At 51.1% G+C, this 14,141-nt stretch overlaps 36 non-coding genes across 36 annotated transcripts; all 36 read right to left on the bottom strand.

Moving 5' to 3' along the window:
- Window positions 1-506: 506 nt before the first annotated feature.
- On the bottom strand, window positions 507-580 carry trnat-agu. Its single transcript has one exon. It is a non-coding gene; the product is annotated as a tRNA-Thr (tRNA).
- Window positions 581-719: 139 nt separating this feature from the next.
- On the bottom strand, window positions 720-792 carry trnak-uuu. The gene has a single exon. It is a non-coding gene; the product is annotated as a tRNA-Lys (tRNA).
- Window positions 793-1,147: 355 nt separating this feature from the next.
- Window positions 1,148-1,221, bottom strand: trnat-agu. Its single transcript has one exon. It is a non-coding gene; the product is annotated as a tRNA-Thr (tRNA).
- Window positions 1,222-1,360: 139 nt separating this feature from the next.
- Window positions 1,361-1,433, bottom strand: trnak-uuu. The gene has a single exon. It is a non-coding gene; the product is annotated as a tRNA-Lys (tRNA).
- Window positions 1,434-1,788: 355 nt separating this feature from the next.
- trnat-agu lies at window positions 1,789-1,862 on the bottom strand. The gene has a single exon. It is a non-coding gene; the product is annotated as a tRNA-Thr (tRNA).
- Window positions 1,863-2,429: 567 nt separating this feature from the next.
- Window positions 2,430-2,503, bottom strand: trnat-agu. Its single transcript has one exon. It is a non-coding gene; the product is annotated as a tRNA-Thr (tRNA).
- Window positions 2,504-2,642: 139 nt separating this feature from the next.
- trnak-uuu lies at window positions 2,643-2,715 on the bottom strand. Its single transcript has one exon. It is a non-coding gene; the product is annotated as a tRNA-Lys (tRNA).
- Window positions 2,716-3,069: 354 nt separating this feature from the next.
- Window positions 3,070-3,143, bottom strand: trnat-agu. The gene has a single exon. It is a non-coding gene; the product is annotated as a tRNA-Thr (tRNA).
- Window positions 3,144-3,711: 568 nt separating this feature from the next.
- Window positions 3,712-3,785, bottom strand: trnat-agu. The gene has a single exon. It is a non-coding gene; the product is annotated as a tRNA-Thr (tRNA).
- Window positions 3,786-3,924: 139 nt separating this feature from the next.
- trnak-uuu lies at window positions 3,925-3,997 on the bottom strand. Its single transcript has one exon. It is a non-coding gene; the product is annotated as a tRNA-Lys (tRNA).
- A 354-nt stretch (window positions 3,998-4,351) lies between these two features.
- Window positions 4,352-4,425, bottom strand: trnat-agu. Its single transcript has one exon. It is a non-coding gene; the product is annotated as a tRNA-Thr (tRNA).
- A 139-nt stretch (window positions 4,426-4,564) lies between these two features.
- Window positions 4,565-4,637, bottom strand: trnak-uuu. Its single transcript has one exon. It is a non-coding gene; the product is annotated as a tRNA-Lys (tRNA).
- Window positions 4,638-4,993: 356 nt separating this feature from the next.
- Window positions 4,994-5,067, bottom strand: trnat-agu. The gene has a single exon. It is a non-coding gene; the product is annotated as a tRNA-Thr (tRNA).
- A 139-nt stretch (window positions 5,068-5,206) lies between these two features.
- On the bottom strand, window positions 5,207-5,279 carry trnak-uuu. The gene has a single exon. It is a non-coding gene; the product is annotated as a tRNA-Lys (tRNA).
- Window positions 5,280-5,635: 356 nt separating this feature from the next.
- Window positions 5,636-5,709, bottom strand: trnat-agu. The gene has a single exon. It is a non-coding gene; the product is annotated as a tRNA-Thr (tRNA).
- A 565-nt stretch (window positions 5,710-6,274) lies between these two features.
- Window positions 6,275-6,348, bottom strand: trnat-agu. Its single transcript has one exon. It is a non-coding gene; the product is annotated as a tRNA-Thr (tRNA).
- Window positions 6,349-6,488: 140 nt separating this feature from the next.
- trnak-uuu lies at window positions 6,489-6,561 on the bottom strand. Its single transcript has one exon. It is a non-coding gene; the product is annotated as a tRNA-Lys (tRNA).
- A 355-nt stretch (window positions 6,562-6,916) lies between these two features.
- trnat-agu lies at window positions 6,917-6,990 on the bottom strand. The gene has a single exon. It is a non-coding gene; the product is annotated as a tRNA-Thr (tRNA).
- Window positions 6,991-7,130: 140 nt separating this feature from the next.
- On the bottom strand, window positions 7,131-7,203 carry trnak-uuu. Its single transcript has one exon. It is a non-coding gene; the product is annotated as a tRNA-Lys (tRNA).
- A 355-nt stretch (window positions 7,204-7,558) lies between these two features.
- trnat-agu lies at window positions 7,559-7,632 on the bottom strand. Its single transcript has one exon. It is a non-coding gene; the product is annotated as a tRNA-Thr (tRNA).
- Window positions 7,633-7,771: 139 nt separating this feature from the next.
- On the bottom strand, window positions 7,772-7,844 carry trnak-uuu. The gene has a single exon. It is a non-coding gene; the product is annotated as a tRNA-Lys (tRNA).
- A 355-nt stretch (window positions 7,845-8,199) lies between these two features.
- On the bottom strand, window positions 8,200-8,273 carry trnat-agu. Its single transcript has one exon. It is a non-coding gene; the product is annotated as a tRNA-Thr (tRNA).
- Window positions 8,274-8,412: 139 nt separating this feature from the next.
- trnak-uuu lies at window positions 8,413-8,485 on the bottom strand. Its single transcript has one exon. It is a non-coding gene; the product is annotated as a tRNA-Lys (tRNA).
- Window positions 8,486-8,840: 355 nt separating this feature from the next.
- trnat-agu lies at window positions 8,841-8,914 on the bottom strand. Its single transcript has one exon. It is a non-coding gene; the product is annotated as a tRNA-Thr (tRNA).
- Window positions 8,915-9,053: 139 nt separating this feature from the next.
- Window positions 9,054-9,126, bottom strand: trnak-uuu. The gene has a single exon. It is a non-coding gene; the product is annotated as a tRNA-Lys (tRNA).
- A 355-nt stretch (window positions 9,127-9,481) lies between these two features.
- trnat-agu lies at window positions 9,482-9,555 on the bottom strand. The gene has a single exon. It is a non-coding gene; the product is annotated as a tRNA-Thr (tRNA).
- A 139-nt stretch (window positions 9,556-9,694) lies between these two features.
- Window positions 9,695-9,767, bottom strand: trnak-uuu. The gene has a single exon. It is a non-coding gene; the product is annotated as a tRNA-Lys (tRNA).
- A 1,651-nt stretch (window positions 9,768-11,418) lies between these two features.
- Window positions 11,419-11,491, bottom strand: trnak-uuu. Its single transcript has one exon. It is a non-coding gene; the product is annotated as a tRNA-Lys (tRNA).
- Window positions 11,492-11,846: 355 nt separating this feature from the next.
- trnat-agu lies at window positions 11,847-11,920 on the bottom strand. The gene has a single exon. It is a non-coding gene; the product is annotated as a tRNA-Thr (tRNA).
- A 139-nt stretch (window positions 11,921-12,059) lies between these two features.
- On the bottom strand, window positions 12,060-12,132 carry trnak-uuu. The gene has a single exon. It is a non-coding gene; the product is annotated as a tRNA-Lys (tRNA).
- A 355-nt stretch (window positions 12,133-12,487) lies between these two features.
- trnat-agu lies at window positions 12,488-12,561 on the bottom strand. Its single transcript has one exon. It is a non-coding gene; the product is annotated as a tRNA-Thr (tRNA).
- A 139-nt stretch (window positions 12,562-12,700) lies between these two features.
- Window positions 12,701-12,773, bottom strand: trnak-uuu. The gene has a single exon. It is a non-coding gene; the product is annotated as a tRNA-Lys (tRNA).
- A 354-nt stretch (window positions 12,774-13,127) lies between these two features.
- trnat-agu lies at window positions 13,128-13,201 on the bottom strand. Its single transcript has one exon. It is a non-coding gene; the product is annotated as a tRNA-Thr (tRNA).
- Window positions 13,202-13,340: 139 nt separating this feature from the next.
- Window positions 13,341-13,413, bottom strand: trnak-uuu. The gene has a single exon. It is a non-coding gene; the product is annotated as a tRNA-Lys (tRNA).
- Window positions 13,414-13,768: 355 nt separating this feature from the next.
- Window positions 13,769-13,842, bottom strand: trnat-agu. The gene has a single exon. It is a non-coding gene; the product is annotated as a tRNA-Thr (tRNA).
- A 139-nt stretch (window positions 13,843-13,981) lies between these two features.
- Window positions 13,982-14,054, bottom strand: trnak-uuu. Its single transcript has one exon. It is a non-coding gene; the product is annotated as a tRNA-Lys (tRNA).
- Window positions 14,055-14,141: the final 87 nt, after the last annotated feature.

The following is a 14,141-nucleotide window of genomic DNA, read 5'->3' as shown; positions in this document are numbered from 1 at the left end:
ATCTTCATGCTATTAGCCATCAGTATCTTTCACACGACATGAATTTCATCAGCCAGGATGAGGATGGTTTAAATGCAAAGCCTGTACAGGGACTTGAACCCTGGACCCTCAGAATAAAAGTATGATGCTCTACCGACTGAGCTATCCAGGCTTCTGAAGGGTGCTGTGGGGCAGGTAGCTTCCAGCCGGTTGATCTGATCATGCTCGGCTGGCGACACTCATGCGGAAAGGTGCTCGTGCAAAGTCCCTGTCCTGCAGATTTGGATCGTGGTGAGGACAAGGCTGAGCTGAAAACCAAGTTGCTGACTGCTAAGTCTTGCAAAGTCCCTGCCCAGAAACCTCTCGGACAAGGCCAGAGTCCTCTAGGCCGGGAAACTAAAGCCCAGGCTCAGCTCTAGCGTCGCTAAGAATTGGGGGAGCGAAAGGCGCACTATTGGCTTGAGCAACTCAGTAGGTGAGCAGCCAACAAGATAACTCACTTGAATGCTTCGGATGACATGTAAATAAGGCACCGCTGGGATTCGAACCCAGGATCTCCTGTTTACTAGACAGGCACTTTGACCATCTAAGCCACGACGCCACACGGAAAGGTCCTTCTCAGCCTTCCTTCTGGCCACAGGAAGCCCTCGTCGCACGCGGACTACCGTTTGAAACAGGTGAGGAAAGCAGGTGTTTTCAATGATTTTAGGCGATGCAGGATGAGGATGGTTTAAATGTAAAGCCTGAACAGGGACTTGAACCCTGGACCCTCAGATTAAAAGTCTGATGCTCTACCGACTGAGCTATCCAGGCTTCTGAAGGGTGCTACGGGGCAGGTAGGTTCCAGCCGGTTGATCTGATCATGCTCGGCTGGCGACACTCATGCGGAAAGGGGCTCGTGCAAAGTCCCTGTCCTGCAGATTTGGATCATGGTGAGGACAAGGCTGAGCTGAAAACCAAGTTGCTGACTGCTAAGTCTTGCAAAGTCCCTGCCCAGAAACCTCTCGGACAAGGACAGAGTCCTCTAGGCCGGGAAACTAAAGTCCAGCCTCATCTCTAGCGTCACTAAGAATTGGGGGAACAAAAGGCGCACTATTGGCTTGAGCAACTCAGTAGGTGAGCAGCCAACAAGATAACTCACTTGAATGCTTCGGATGACATGTAAATAAGGCACCGCTGGGATTCGAACCCAGGATCTCCTGTTTACTAGACAGGCGCTTTGACCATCTAAGCCACAACGCCACACGGAAAGGTGCTTCTGAGCCTTCTTTCTGGCCACAGGAAGCCCTCGTCGCATGCGGACTACCGTTTGAAACAGGTGAGGAAAGCAGGTGTTTTCAATGATTTTAGGCGATGCAGGATGAGGATGGTTTAAATGTAAAGCCTGAACAGGGACTTGAACCCTGGACCCTCAGATTAAAAGTCTGATGCTCTACCGACTGAGCTATCCAGGCTTCTGAAGGGTGCTACGGGGCAGGTAGGTTCCAGCCGGTTGATCTGATCATGCTCGGCTGGCGACACTCATGCGGAAAGGGGCTCGTGCAAAGTCCCTGTCCTGCAGATTTGAATCGTGGTGAGGACAAGGCTGAGCAGAAAACCAAGTTGCTGACTGCTAAGTCTTGCAAAGTCCCTGCCCAGAAACCTCTCGGACAAGGACAGAGTCCTCTAAGCCGGGAAACTAAAGCCCAGCCTCAGCTCTAGCGTCGCTAAGAATTGGGGGAACAAAAGGCGCACTATTGGCTTGAGCAACTCAGTAGGTGAGCAGCCAACAAGATAACTCACTTGAATGCTTCGGATGACATGTAAATAAGGCACCGCTGGGATTCGAACCCAGGATCTCCTGTTTACTAGACAGGCGCTTTGACCATCTAAGCCACGACGCCACACGGAAAGGTCCTTCTCAGCCTTCCTTCTGGCCACAGGAAGCCCTCGTCGCATGCGGACTACCGTTTGAAACAGGTGAGGAAAGCAGGTGTTTTCAATGATTTTAGGCGATGCAGAATGAAGATGGTTTAAATGTAAAGCCTGAACAGGGACTTGAACACTGGACCCTCAGATTAAAAGTCTGATGCTCTACCGACTGAGCTATCCAGGCTTCTGAAGGGTGCTACGGGGCAGATAGGTTCCAGCCGGTTGATCTGATCATGCTCGGCTGGCGACACTCATGCGGAAAGGGGCTCGTGCAAAGTCCCTGTCCTGCAGATTTGAATCGTGGTGAGGACAAGGCTGAGCTGAAAACCAAGTTGCTGACTGCTAAGTCTTGCAAAGTCCCTGCCCAGAAACCTCTCGGACAAGGCCAGAGTCCTCTAGGCCGGGAAACTAAAGCCCAGGCTCAGCTCTAGCGTCGCTAAGAATTGGGGGAACAAAAGGCGCACTATTGGCTTGAGCAACTCAGTAGGTGAGCAGCCAACAAGATAACTCACTTGAATGCTTCGGATGACATGTAAATAAGGCACCGCTGGGATTCGAACCCAGGATCTCCTGTGTACTAGACAGGCGCTTTGACCATCTAAGCCACGACGCCACACGGAAAGGTGCTTCTCAGCCTTCCTTCTGGCCACAGGAAGCCCTCGTCGCATGCGGACTACCGTTTGAAACAGGTGAGGAAAGCAGGTGTTTTCAATGATTTTAGGCGATGCAGGATGAGGATGGTTTAAATGTAAAGCCTGAACAGGGACTTGAACCCTGGACCCTCAGATTAAAAGTCTGATGCTCTACCGACTGAGCTATCCAGGCTTCTGAAGGGTGCTACGGGGCAGGTAGGTTCCAGCCGGTTGATCTGATCATGCTCGGCTGGCGACACTCATGCGGAAAGGGGCTCGTGCAAAGTCCCTGTCCTGCAGATTTGGATCGTGGTGAGGACAAGGCTGAGCTGAAAACCAAGTTGCTGACTGCTAAGTCTTGCAAAGTCCCTGCCAGAAACCTCTCGGACAAGGCCAGAGTCCTCTAGGCCGGGAAACTAAAGCCCAGGCTCAGCTCTAGCGTCGCTAAGAATTGGGGGAGCGAAAGGCCCACTATTGGCTTGAGCAACTCAGTAGGTGAGCAGCCAACAAGATAACTCACTTGAATGCTTCGGATGACATGTAAATAAGGCACCGCTGGGATTCGAACCCAGGATCTCCTGTTTACTAGACAGGCGCTTTGACCATCTAAGCCACGACGCCACACGGAAAGGTGCTTCTCAGCCTTCCTTCTGGCCACAGGAAGCCCTCGTCGCATGCGGACTACCGTTTGAAACAGGTGAGGAAAGCAGGTGTTTTCAATGATTTTAGGCGATGCAGGATGAGGATGGTTTAAATGTAAAGCCTGAACAGGGACTTGAATCCTGGACCCTCAGATTAAAAGTCTGATGCTTCTACCGACTGAGCTATCCAGGCTTCTGAAGGTGTTACGGGGCAGGTAGGTTCCAGCCGGTTGATCTGATCATGCTCGGCTGGCGACACTCATGCGGAAAGGGGCTCGTGCAAAGTCCCTGTCCTGCAGATTTGGATCGTGGTGAGGACAAGGCTGAGCTGAAAACCAAGTTGCTGACTGCTAAGTCTTGGCAAAGTCCCTGCCCAGAAACCTCTCGGACAAGGCCAGAGTCCTCTAGGCCGGGAAACTAAAGCCCAGGCTCAGCTCTAGCGTCGCTAAGAATTGGGGGAGCGAAAGGCCCACTATTGGCTTGAGCAACTCAGTAGGTGAGCAGCCAACAAGATAACTCACTTGAATGCTTCGGATGACATGTAAATAAGGCACCGCTGGGATTCGAACCCAGGATCTCCTGTTTACTAGACAGGCGCTTTGACCATCTAAGCCACGACGCCACACGGAAAGGTGCTTCTCAGCCTTCCTTCTGGCCACAGGAAGCCCTCGTCGCATGCGGACTACCGTTTGAAACAGGTGAGGAAAGCAGGTGTTTTCAATGATTTTAGGCGATGCAGGATGAGGATGGTTTAAATGTAAAGCCTGAACAGGGACTTGAACCCTGGACCCTCAGATTAAAAGTCTGATGCTCTACCGACTGAGCTATCCAGGCTTCTGAAGGGTGCTACGGGGCAGGTAGGTTCCAGCCGGTTGATCTGATCATGCTCGGCTGGCGACACTCATGCGGAAAGGGGCTCGTGCAAAGTCCCTGTCCTGCAGATTTGAATCGTGGTGAGGACAAGGCTGAGCTGAAAACCAAGTTGCTGACTGCTAAGTCTTGCAAAGTCCCTGCCCAGAAACCTCTCGGACAAGGCCAGAGTCCTCTAGGCCGGGAAACTAAAGCCCAGGCTCAGCTCTAGCGTCGCTAAGAATTGGGGAGCGAAAGGCCCACTATTGGCTTGAGCAACTCAGTAGGTGAGCAGCCAACAAGATAACTCACTTGAATGCTTCGGATGACATGTAAATAAGGCACCGCTGGGATTCGAACCCAGGATCTCCTGTTTACTAGACAGGCGCTTTGACCATCTAAGCCACGACGCCACACGGAAAGGTGCTTCTCAGCCTTCCTTCTGGCCACAGGAAGCCCTCGTCGCATGCGGACTACCGTTTGAAACAGGTGAGGAAAGCAGGTGTTTTCAATGATTTTAGGCGATGCAGGATGAGGATGGTTTAAATGTAAAGCCTGAACAGGGACTTGAACCCTGGACCCTCAGATTAAAAGTCTGATGCTCTACCGACTGAGCTATCCAGGCTTCTGAAGGGTGCTACGGGGCAGGTAGGTTCCAGCCGGTTGATCTGATCATGCTCGGCTGGCGACACTCATGCGGAAAGGGGCTCGTGCAAAGTCCCTGTCCTGCAGATTTGGATCGTGGTGAGGACAAGGCTGAGCTGAAAACCAAGTTGCTGACTGCTAAGTCTTGCAAAGTCCCTGCCCAGAAACCTCTCGGACAAGGCCAGAGTCCTCTAGGCCGGGAAACTAAAGCCCAGGCCTCAGCTCTAGCGTCGCTAAGAATTGGGGGAGCGAAAGGCCCACTATTGGCTTGAGCAACTCAGTAGGTGAGCAGCCAACAAGATAACTCACTTGAATGCTTCGGATGACATGTAAATAAGGCACCGCTGGGATTCGAACCCAGGATCTCCTGTTTACTAGACAGGCGCTTTGACCATCTAAGCCACGACGCCACACGGAAAGGTGCTTCTCAGCCTTCCTTCTGGCCACAGGAAGCCCTCGTCGCATGCGGACTACCGTTTGAAACAGGTGAGGAAAGCAGGTGTTTTCAATGATTTTAGGCGATGCAGGATGAGGATGGTTTAAATGTAAAGCCTGAACAGGGACTTGAACCCTGGACCCTCAGATTAAAAGTCTGATGCTCTACCGACTGAGCTATCCAGGCTTCTGAAGGGTGCTACGGGGCAGGTAGGTTCCAGCCGGTTGATCTGATCATGCTCGGCTGGCGACACTCATGCGGAAAGGGGCTCGTGCAAAGTCCCTGTCCTGCAGATTTGGAATCGTGGTGAGGACAAGGCTGAGCTGAAAACCAAGTTGCTGACTGCTAAGTCTTGCAAAGTCCCTGCCCAGAAACCTCTCGGACAAGGCCAGAGTCCTCTAGGCCGGGAAACTAAAGCCCAGGCTCAGCTCTAGCGTCGCTAAGAATTGGGGGAGCGAAAGGCCCACTATTGGCTTGAGCAACTCAGTAGGTGAGCAGCCAACAAGATAACTCACTTGAATGCTTCGGATGACATGTAAATAAGGCACCGCTGGGATTCGAACCCAGGATCTCCTGTTTACTAGACAGGCGCTTTGACCATCTAAGCCACGACGCCACACGGAAAGGTGCTTCTCAGCCTTCCTTCTGGCCACAGGAAGCCCTCGTCGCATGCGGACTACCGTTTGAAACAGGTGAGGAAAGCAGGTGTTTTCAATGATTTTAGGCGATGCAGGATGAGGATGGTTTAAATGTAAAGCCTGAACAGGGACTTGAACCTGGACCCTCAGATTAAAAGTCTGATGCTCTACCGACTGAGCTATCCAGGCTTCTGAAGGGTGCTACGGGGCAGGTAGGTTCCAGCCGGTTGATCTGATCATGCTCGGCTGGCGACACTCATGCGGAAAGGGGCTCGTGCAAAGTCCCTGTCCTGCAGATTTGATCGTGGTGAGGACAAGGCTGAGCTGAAAACCAAGTTGCTGACTGCTAAGTCTTGCAAAGTCCCTGCCCAGAAACCTCTCGGACAAGGCCAGAGTCCTCTAGGCCGGGAAACTAAAGCCCAGGCTCAGCTCTAGCGTCGCTAAGAATTGGGGGAGCGAAAGGCCCACTATTGGCTTGAGCAACTCAGTAGGTGAGCAGCCAACAAGATAACTCACTTGAATGCTTCGGATGACATGTAAATAAGGCACCGCTGGGATTCGAACCCAGGATCTCCTGTTTACTAGACAGGCGCTTTGACCATCTAAGCCACGACGCCACACGGAAAGGTGCCTTCTCAGCCTTCCTTCTGGCCACAGGAAGCCCTCGTCGCATGCGGACTACCGTTTGAAACAGGTGAGGAAAGCAGGTGTTTTCAATGATTTTAGGCGATGCAGGATGAGGATGGTTTAAATGTAAAGCCTGAACAGGGACTTGAACCCTGGACCCTCAGATTAAAAGTCTGATGCTCTACCGACTGAGCTATCCAGGCTTCTGAAGGGTGCTACGGGGCAGGTAGGTTCCAGCCGGTTGATCTGATCATGCTCGGCTGGCGACACTCATGCGGAAAGGGGCTCGTGCAAAGTCCCTGTCCTGCAGATTTGAATCGTGGTGAGGACAAGGCTGAGCTGAAAACCAAGTTGCTGACTGCTAAGTCTTGCAAAGTCCCTGCCCAGAAACCTCTCGGACAAGGACAGAGTCCTCTAGGCCGGGAAACTAAAGCCCAGGCTCAGCTCTAGCGTCGCTAAGAATTGGGGGAGCGAAAGGCCCACTATTGGCTTGAGCAACTCAGTAGGTGAGCAGCCAACAAGATAACTCACTTGAATGCTTCGGATGACATGTAAATAAGGCACCGCTGGGATTCGAACCCAGGATCTCCTGTTTACTAGACAGGCGCTTTGACCATCTAAGCCACGACGCCACACGGAAAGGTGCTTCTCAGCCTTCCTTCTGGCCACAGGAAGCCCTCGTCGCATGCGGACTACCGTTTTGAAACAGGTGAGGAAAGCAGGTGTTTTCAATGATTTTAGGCGATGCAGGATGAGGATGGTTTAAATGTAAAGCCTGAACAGGGACTTGAACCCTGGACCCTCAGATTAAAAGTCTGATGCTCTACCGACTGAGCTATCCAGGCTTCTGAAGGGTGCTACGGGGCAGGTAGGTTCCAGCCGGTTGATCTGATCATGCTCGGCTGGCGACACTCATGCGGAAAGGGGCTCGTGCAAAGTCCCTGTCCTGCAGATTTGAATCGTGGTGAGGACAAGGCTGAGCTGAAAACCAAGTTGCTGACTGCTAAGTCTTGCAAAGTCCCTGCCCAGAAACCTCTCGGACAAGGCCAGAGTCCTCTAGGCCGGGAAACTAAAGCCCAGGCTCAGCTCTAGCGTCGCTAAGAATTGGGGGAGCGAAAGGCCCACTATTGGCTTGAGCAACTCAGTAGGTGAGCAGCCAACAAGATAACTCACTTGAATGCTTCGGATGACATGTAAATAAGGCACCGCTGGGATTCGAACCCAGGATCTCCTGTTTACTAGACAGGCGCTTTGACCATCTAAGCCACGACGCCACACGGAAAGGTGCTTCTCAGCCTTCCTTCTGGCCACAGGAAGCCCTCGTCGCATGCGGACTACCGTTTGAAACAGGTGAGGAAAGCAGGTGTTTTCAATGATTTTAGGCGATGCAGGATGAGGATGGTTTAAATGTAAAGCCTGAACAGGGACTTGAACCCTGGACCCTCAGATTAAAAGTCTGATGCTCTACCGACTGAGCTATCCAGGCTTCTGAAGGGTGCTACGGGGCAGGTAGGTTCCAGCCGGTTGATCTGATCATGCTCGGCTGGCGACACTCATGCGGAAAGGGGCTCGTGCAAAGTCCCTGTCCTGCAGATTTGAATCGTGGTGAGGACAAGGCTGAGCTGAAAACCAAGTTGCTGACTGCTAAGTCTTGCAAAGTCCCTGCCCAGAAACCTCTCGGACAAGGCCAGAGTCCTCTAGGCCGGGAAACTAAAGCCCAGGCTCAGCTCTAGCGTCGCTAAGAATTGGGGGAGCGAAAGGCCCACTATTGGCTTGAGCAACTCAGTAGGTGAGCAGCCAACAAGATAACTCACTTGAATGCTTCGGATGACATGTAAATAAGGCACCGCTGGGATTCGAACCCAGGATCTCCTGTTTACTAGACAGGCGCTTTGACCATCTAAGCCACGACGCCACACGGAAAGGTGCTTCTCAGCCTTCCTTCTGGCCACAGGAAGCCCTCGTCGCATGCGGACTACCGTTTGAAACAGGTGAGGAAAGCAGGTGTTTTCAATGATTTTAGGCGATGCAGGATGAGGATGGTTTAAATGTAAAGCCTGAACAGGGACTTGAACCCTGGACCCTCAGATTAAAAGTCTGATGCTCTACCGACTGAGCTATCCAGGCTTCTGAAGGGTGCTACGGGGCAGGTAGGTTCCAGCCGGTTGATCTGATCATGCTCGGCTGGCGACACTCATGCGGAAAGGGGCTCGTGCAAAGTCCCTGTCCTGCAGATTTGAATCGTGGTGAGGACAAGGCTGAGCTGAAAACCAAGTTGCTGACTGCTAAGTCTTGCAAAGTCCCTGCCCAGAAACCTCTCGGACAAGGCCAGAGTCCTCTAGGCCGGGAAACTAAAGCCCAGGCTCAGCTCTAGCGTCGCTAAGAATTGGGGGAGCGAAAGGCCCACTATTGGCTTGAGCAACTCAGTAGGTGAGCAGCCAACAAGATAACTCACTTGAATGCTTCGGATGACATGTAAATAAGGCACCGCTGGGATTCGAACCCAGGATCTCCTGTTTACTAGACAGGCGCTTTGACCATCTAAGCCACGACGCCACACGGAAAGGTGCTTCTCAGCCTTCCTTCTGGCCACAGGAAGCCCTCGTCGCATGCGGACTACCGTTTGAAACAGGTGAGGAAAGCAGGTGTTTTCAATGATTTTAGGCGATGCAGGATGAGGATGGTTTAAATGTAAAGCCTGAACAGGGACTTGAACCCTGGACCCTCAGATTAAAAGTCTGATGCTCTACCGACTGAGCTATCCAGGCTTCTGAAGGGTGCTACGGGGCAGGTAGGTTCCAGCCGGTTGATCTGATCATGCTCGGCTGGCGACACTCATGCGGAAAGGGGCTCGTGCAAAGTCCCTGTCCTGCAGATTTGAATCGTGGTGAGGACAAGGCTGAGCTGAAAACCAAGTTGCTGACTGCTAAGTCTTGCAAAGTCCCTGCCCAGAAACCTCTCGGACAAGGCCAGAGTCCTCTAGGCCGGGAAACTAAAGCCCAGGCTCAGCTCTAGCGTCGCTAAGAATTGGGGGAGCGAAAGGCCCACTATTGGCTTGAGCAACTCAGTAGGTGAGCAGCCAACAAGATAACTCACTTGAATGCTTCGGATGACATGTAAATAAGGCACCGCTGGGATTCGAACCCAGGATCTCCTGTTTACTAGACAGGCGCTTTGACCATCTAAGCCACGACGCCACACGGAAAGGTGCTTCTCAGCCTTCCTTCTGGCCACAGGAAGCCCTCGTCGCATGCGGACTACCGTTTGAAACAGGTGAGGAAAGCAGGTGTTTTCAATGATTTTAGGCGATGCAGGATGAGGATGGTTTAAATGTAAAGCCTGAACAGGGACTTAAACCCTGGACCCTCAGATTAAAAGTCTGATGCTCTACCGACTGAGCTATCCAGGCTTCTGAAGGGTGCTACGGGCCAGGTAGGTTCCAGCCGGTTGATCTGATCATGCTCGGCTGGCGACACTCATGCGGAAAGGGGCTCGTGCAAGGTCCCTGTCCTGCAGATTTGAATCGTGGTGAGGACAAGGCTGAGCTGAAAACCAAGTTGCTGACTGCTAAGTCTTGCAAAGTCCCTGCCCAGAAACCTCTCGGACAAGGCCAGAGTCCTCTAGGCCGGGAAACTAAAGCCCAGGCTCAGCTCTAGCGTCGCTAAGAATTGGGGGAGCGAAAGGCCCACTATTGGCTTGAGCAACTCAGTAGGTGAGCAGCCAACAAGATAACTCACTTGAATGCTTCGGATGACATGTAAATAAGGCACCGCTGGGATTCGAACCCAGGATCTCCTGTTTACTAGACAGGCGCTTTGACCATCTAAGCCACGACTAGGGATGGGTATCGTTTGGTTTTTATCCGATACCGGTACATAACCGATACTTTTAAAATGATACCGGTGCCTAAACTGTGCCAGAACCGATACTTTTATAAAAAATAAAAAAAAATGACGATTGACGACATTTAAGAAAGGCTTTTTTTATTGCCAAATATATGAACTGTTTAAAGTAGATTATATATATATAAATAAATACAAAACACTTTTTAACTTAAAACTTAAATAATATATCTACTGTTAACAAAAGTTCAAATTGAACAATATATTAACTGTTTAAAGTATATTATAAATATAAATACATACAAAACACTTGGCTTCAAACTACAGCTTCAAACTTTTTAACTTCAAACTATGAACATTATATTAACTGTAAACAACAGTTTATAGTATACTTAAATACATATAAATAAATACAAAAAACAGCTTCAAACGCCTTTGGAGTCAAAAATGTATTATTTTGTTTGCATTTATTTCATGAAATTACACCATTTTATGATTTGTTTATACCTATCTTTTCTATCTTGTTTATAGTTAATCTTGTTACTTGAACACACTGAGTACGAGAAAATGTGTACTGCCCCTTTAAGAGACTACCGTAGGCTAAGTTTAGCTGTCACCTCCGTTTATTTTTCAGTCTTCGGTTGCTGATCTGATCGGTTGACTCTTGCCTCCTCTCCTCTGTTTTCACGCAATTGTTTTCTTGCATTTACTAATCTTTTTGTGCGAAATACAGCCACACTTTTGACCGTGTACCTTTCGGTATTTTCTCTGTTAAAAGGTTGATGGCTAGTTCTGTTTGTGCTTGCTCTGTGAAATGCTGCCTGCTCTTCACTGTCATAAGACTGTTGCTATGAAAACACCAATGAGCGTGAGCGACACAGGACAAAGTTTACATTGGGAGCTGGGGCAGTTTTACATGTGCCCCGTGAAATCTGCCTAGCAACCGTTTTCAATTGGCTCAGGCACCGAAATGAAGCACCGAAATCTGCGTTGCATTTCGGTCCGGGTAGGTACCGGTTGTATTGGAACCGGTTCCATATTGGTACCGGTTCTCGGTACCTAACCCTAGCCACGACGCCACACGGAAAGGTGCTTCTCAGCCTTCCTTCTGGCCACAGGAAGCCCTCGTCGCATGCGGACTACCGTTTGAAACAGGTGAGGAAAGCAGGTGTTTTCAATGATTTTAGGCGATGCAGGATGAGGATGGTTTAAATGTAAAGCCTGAACAGGGACTTGAACCCTGGACCCTCAGATTAAAAGTCTGATGCTCTACCGACTGAGCTATCCAGGCTTCTGAAGGGTGCTACGGGGCAGGTAGGTTCCAGCCGGTTGATCTGATCATGCTCGGCTGGCGACACTCATGCGGAAAGGGGCTCGTGCAAAGTCCCTGTCCTGCAGATTTGAATCGTGGTGAGGACAAGGCTGAGCTGAAAACCAAGTTGCTGACTGCTAAGTCTTGCAAAGTCCCTGCCCAGAAACCTCTCGGACAAGGCCAGAGTCCTCTAGGCCGGGAAACTAAAGCCCAGGCTCAGCTCTAGCGTCGCTAAGAATTGGGGGAGCGAAAGGCCCACTATTGGCTTGAGCAACTCAGTAGGTGAGCAGCCAACAAGATAACTCACTTGAATGCTTCGGATGACATGTAAATAAGGCACCGCTGGGATTCGAACCCAGGATCTCCTGTTTACTAGACAGGCGCTTTGACCATCTAAGCCACGACGCCACACGGAAAGGTGCTTCTCAGCCTTCCTTCTGGCCACAGGAAGCCCTCGTCGCATGCGGACTACCGTTTGAAACAGGTGAGGAAAGCAGGTGTTTTCAATGATTTTAGGCGATGCAGGATGAGGATGGTTTAAATGTAAAGCCTGAACAGGGACTTGAACCCTGGACCCTCAGATTAAAAGTCTGATGCTCTACCGACTGAGCTATCCAGGCTTCTGAAGGGTGTTACGGGGCAGGTAGGTTCCAGCCGGTTGATCTGATCATGCTCGGCTGGCGACACTCATGCGGAAAGGGGCTCGTGCAAAGTCCCTGTCCTGCAGATTTGGATCGTGGTGAGGACAAGGCTGAGCTGAAAACCAAGTTGCTGACTGCTAAGTCTTGCAAAGTCCCTGCCCAGAAACCTCTCGGACAAGGCCAGAGTCCTCTAGGCCGGGAAACTAAAGCCCAGGCTCAGCTCTAGCGTCGCTAAGAATTGGGGGAGCGAAAGGCCCACTATTGGCTTGAGCAACTCAGTAGGTGAGCAGCCAACAAGATAACTCACTTGAATGCTTCGGATGACATGTAAATAAGGCACCGCTGGGATTCGAACCCAGGATCTCCTGTTTACTAGACAGGCGCTTTGACCATCTAAGCCACGACGCCACACGGAAAGGTGCTTCTCAGCCTTCCTTCTGGCCACAGGAAGCCCTCGTCGCATGCGGACTACCGTTTGAAACAGGTGAGGAAAGCAGGTGTTTTCAATGATTTTAGGCGATGCAGGATGAGGATGGTTTAAATGTAAAGCCTGAACAGGGACTTGAACCCTGGACCCTCAGATTAAAAGTCTGATGCTCTACCGACTGAGCTATCCAGGCTTCTGAAGGGTGCTACGGGGCAGGTAGGTTCCAGCCGGTTGATCTGATCATGCTCGGCTGGCGACACTCATGCGGAAAGGGGCTCGTGCAAAGTCCCTGTCCTGCAGATTTGAATCGTGGTGAGGACAAGGCTGAGCTGAAAACCAAGTTGCTGACTGCTAAGTCTTGCAAAGTCCCTGCCCAGAAACCTCTCGGACAAGGCCAGAGTCCTCTAGGCCGGGAAACTAAAGCCCAGGCTCAGCTCTAGCGTCGCTAAGAATTGGGGAGCGAAAGGCCCACTATTGGCTTGAGCAACTCAGTAGGTGAGCAGCCAACAAGATAACTCACTTGAATGCTTCGGATGACATGTAAATAAGGCACCGCTGGGATTCGAACCCAGGATCTCCTGTTTACTAGACAGGCGCTTTGACCATCTAAGCCACGACGCCACACGGAAAGGTGCTTCTCAGCCTTCCTTCTGGCCACAGGAAGCCCTCGTCGCATGCGGACTACCGTTTGAAACAGGTGAGGAAAGCAGGTGTTTTCAATGATTTTAGGCGATGCAGGATGAGGATGGTTTAAATGTAAAGCCTGAACAGGGACTTGAACCCTGGACCCTCAGATTAAAAGTCTGATGCTCTACCGACTGAGCTATCCAGGCTTCTGAAGGGTGCTACGGGGCAGGTAGGTTCCAGCCGGTTGATCTGATCATGCTCGGCTGGCGACACTCATGCGGAAAGGGGCTCGTGCAAAGTCCCTGTCCTGCAGATTTGGATCGTGGTGAGGACAAGGCTGAGCTGAAAACCAAGTTGCTGACTGCTAAGTCTTGCAAAGTCCCTGCCCAGAAACCTCTCGGACAAGGCCAGAGTCCTCTAGGCCGGGAAACTAAAGCCCAGGCTCAGCTCTAGCGTCGCTAAGAATTGGGGGAGCGAAAGGCCCACTATTGGCTTGAGCAACTCAGTAGGTGAGCAGCCAACAAGATAACTCACTTGAATGCTTCGGATAACATGTAAATAAGGCACCGCTGGGATTCGAACCCAGGATCTCCTGTTTACTAGACAGGCGCTTTGACCATCTAAGCCACGACGCCACACGGAAAGGTGCTTCTCAGCCTCCCTTCTGGCCACAGGAAGCCCTCGTCGCACGCGGACTGCCGTTTGAAACAGGTGAGGAAAGCAGGTGTTTTCAATGATTTTAGGCGATGCAGGATGAGGATGGTTTAAATGTAAAGCCTGAACAGGGACTTGAACCCTGGACCCTCAGATTAAAAGTCTGATGCTCTACCGACTGAGCTATCCAGGCTTCTGAAGGGTGCTACGGGGCAGGTAGGTTCCAGCCGGTTGATCTGATCATGCTCGGCTGGCGACACTCATGCGGAAAGGGGCTCGT

This window comes from Clupea harengus, chromosome 17 (genome assembly GCF_900700415.2).
Source record: "Clupea harengus chromosome 17, Ch_v2.0.2, whole genome shotgun sequence".
Classification (NCBI taxonomy): Eukaryota; Metazoa; Chordata; class Actinopteri; order Clupeiformes; family Clupeidae; genus Clupea; species Clupea harengus.
The sequence above is the reverse complement of the archived record's forward strand: the minus strand, read 5'-3'. Positions and strand labels throughout refer to the sequence as shown.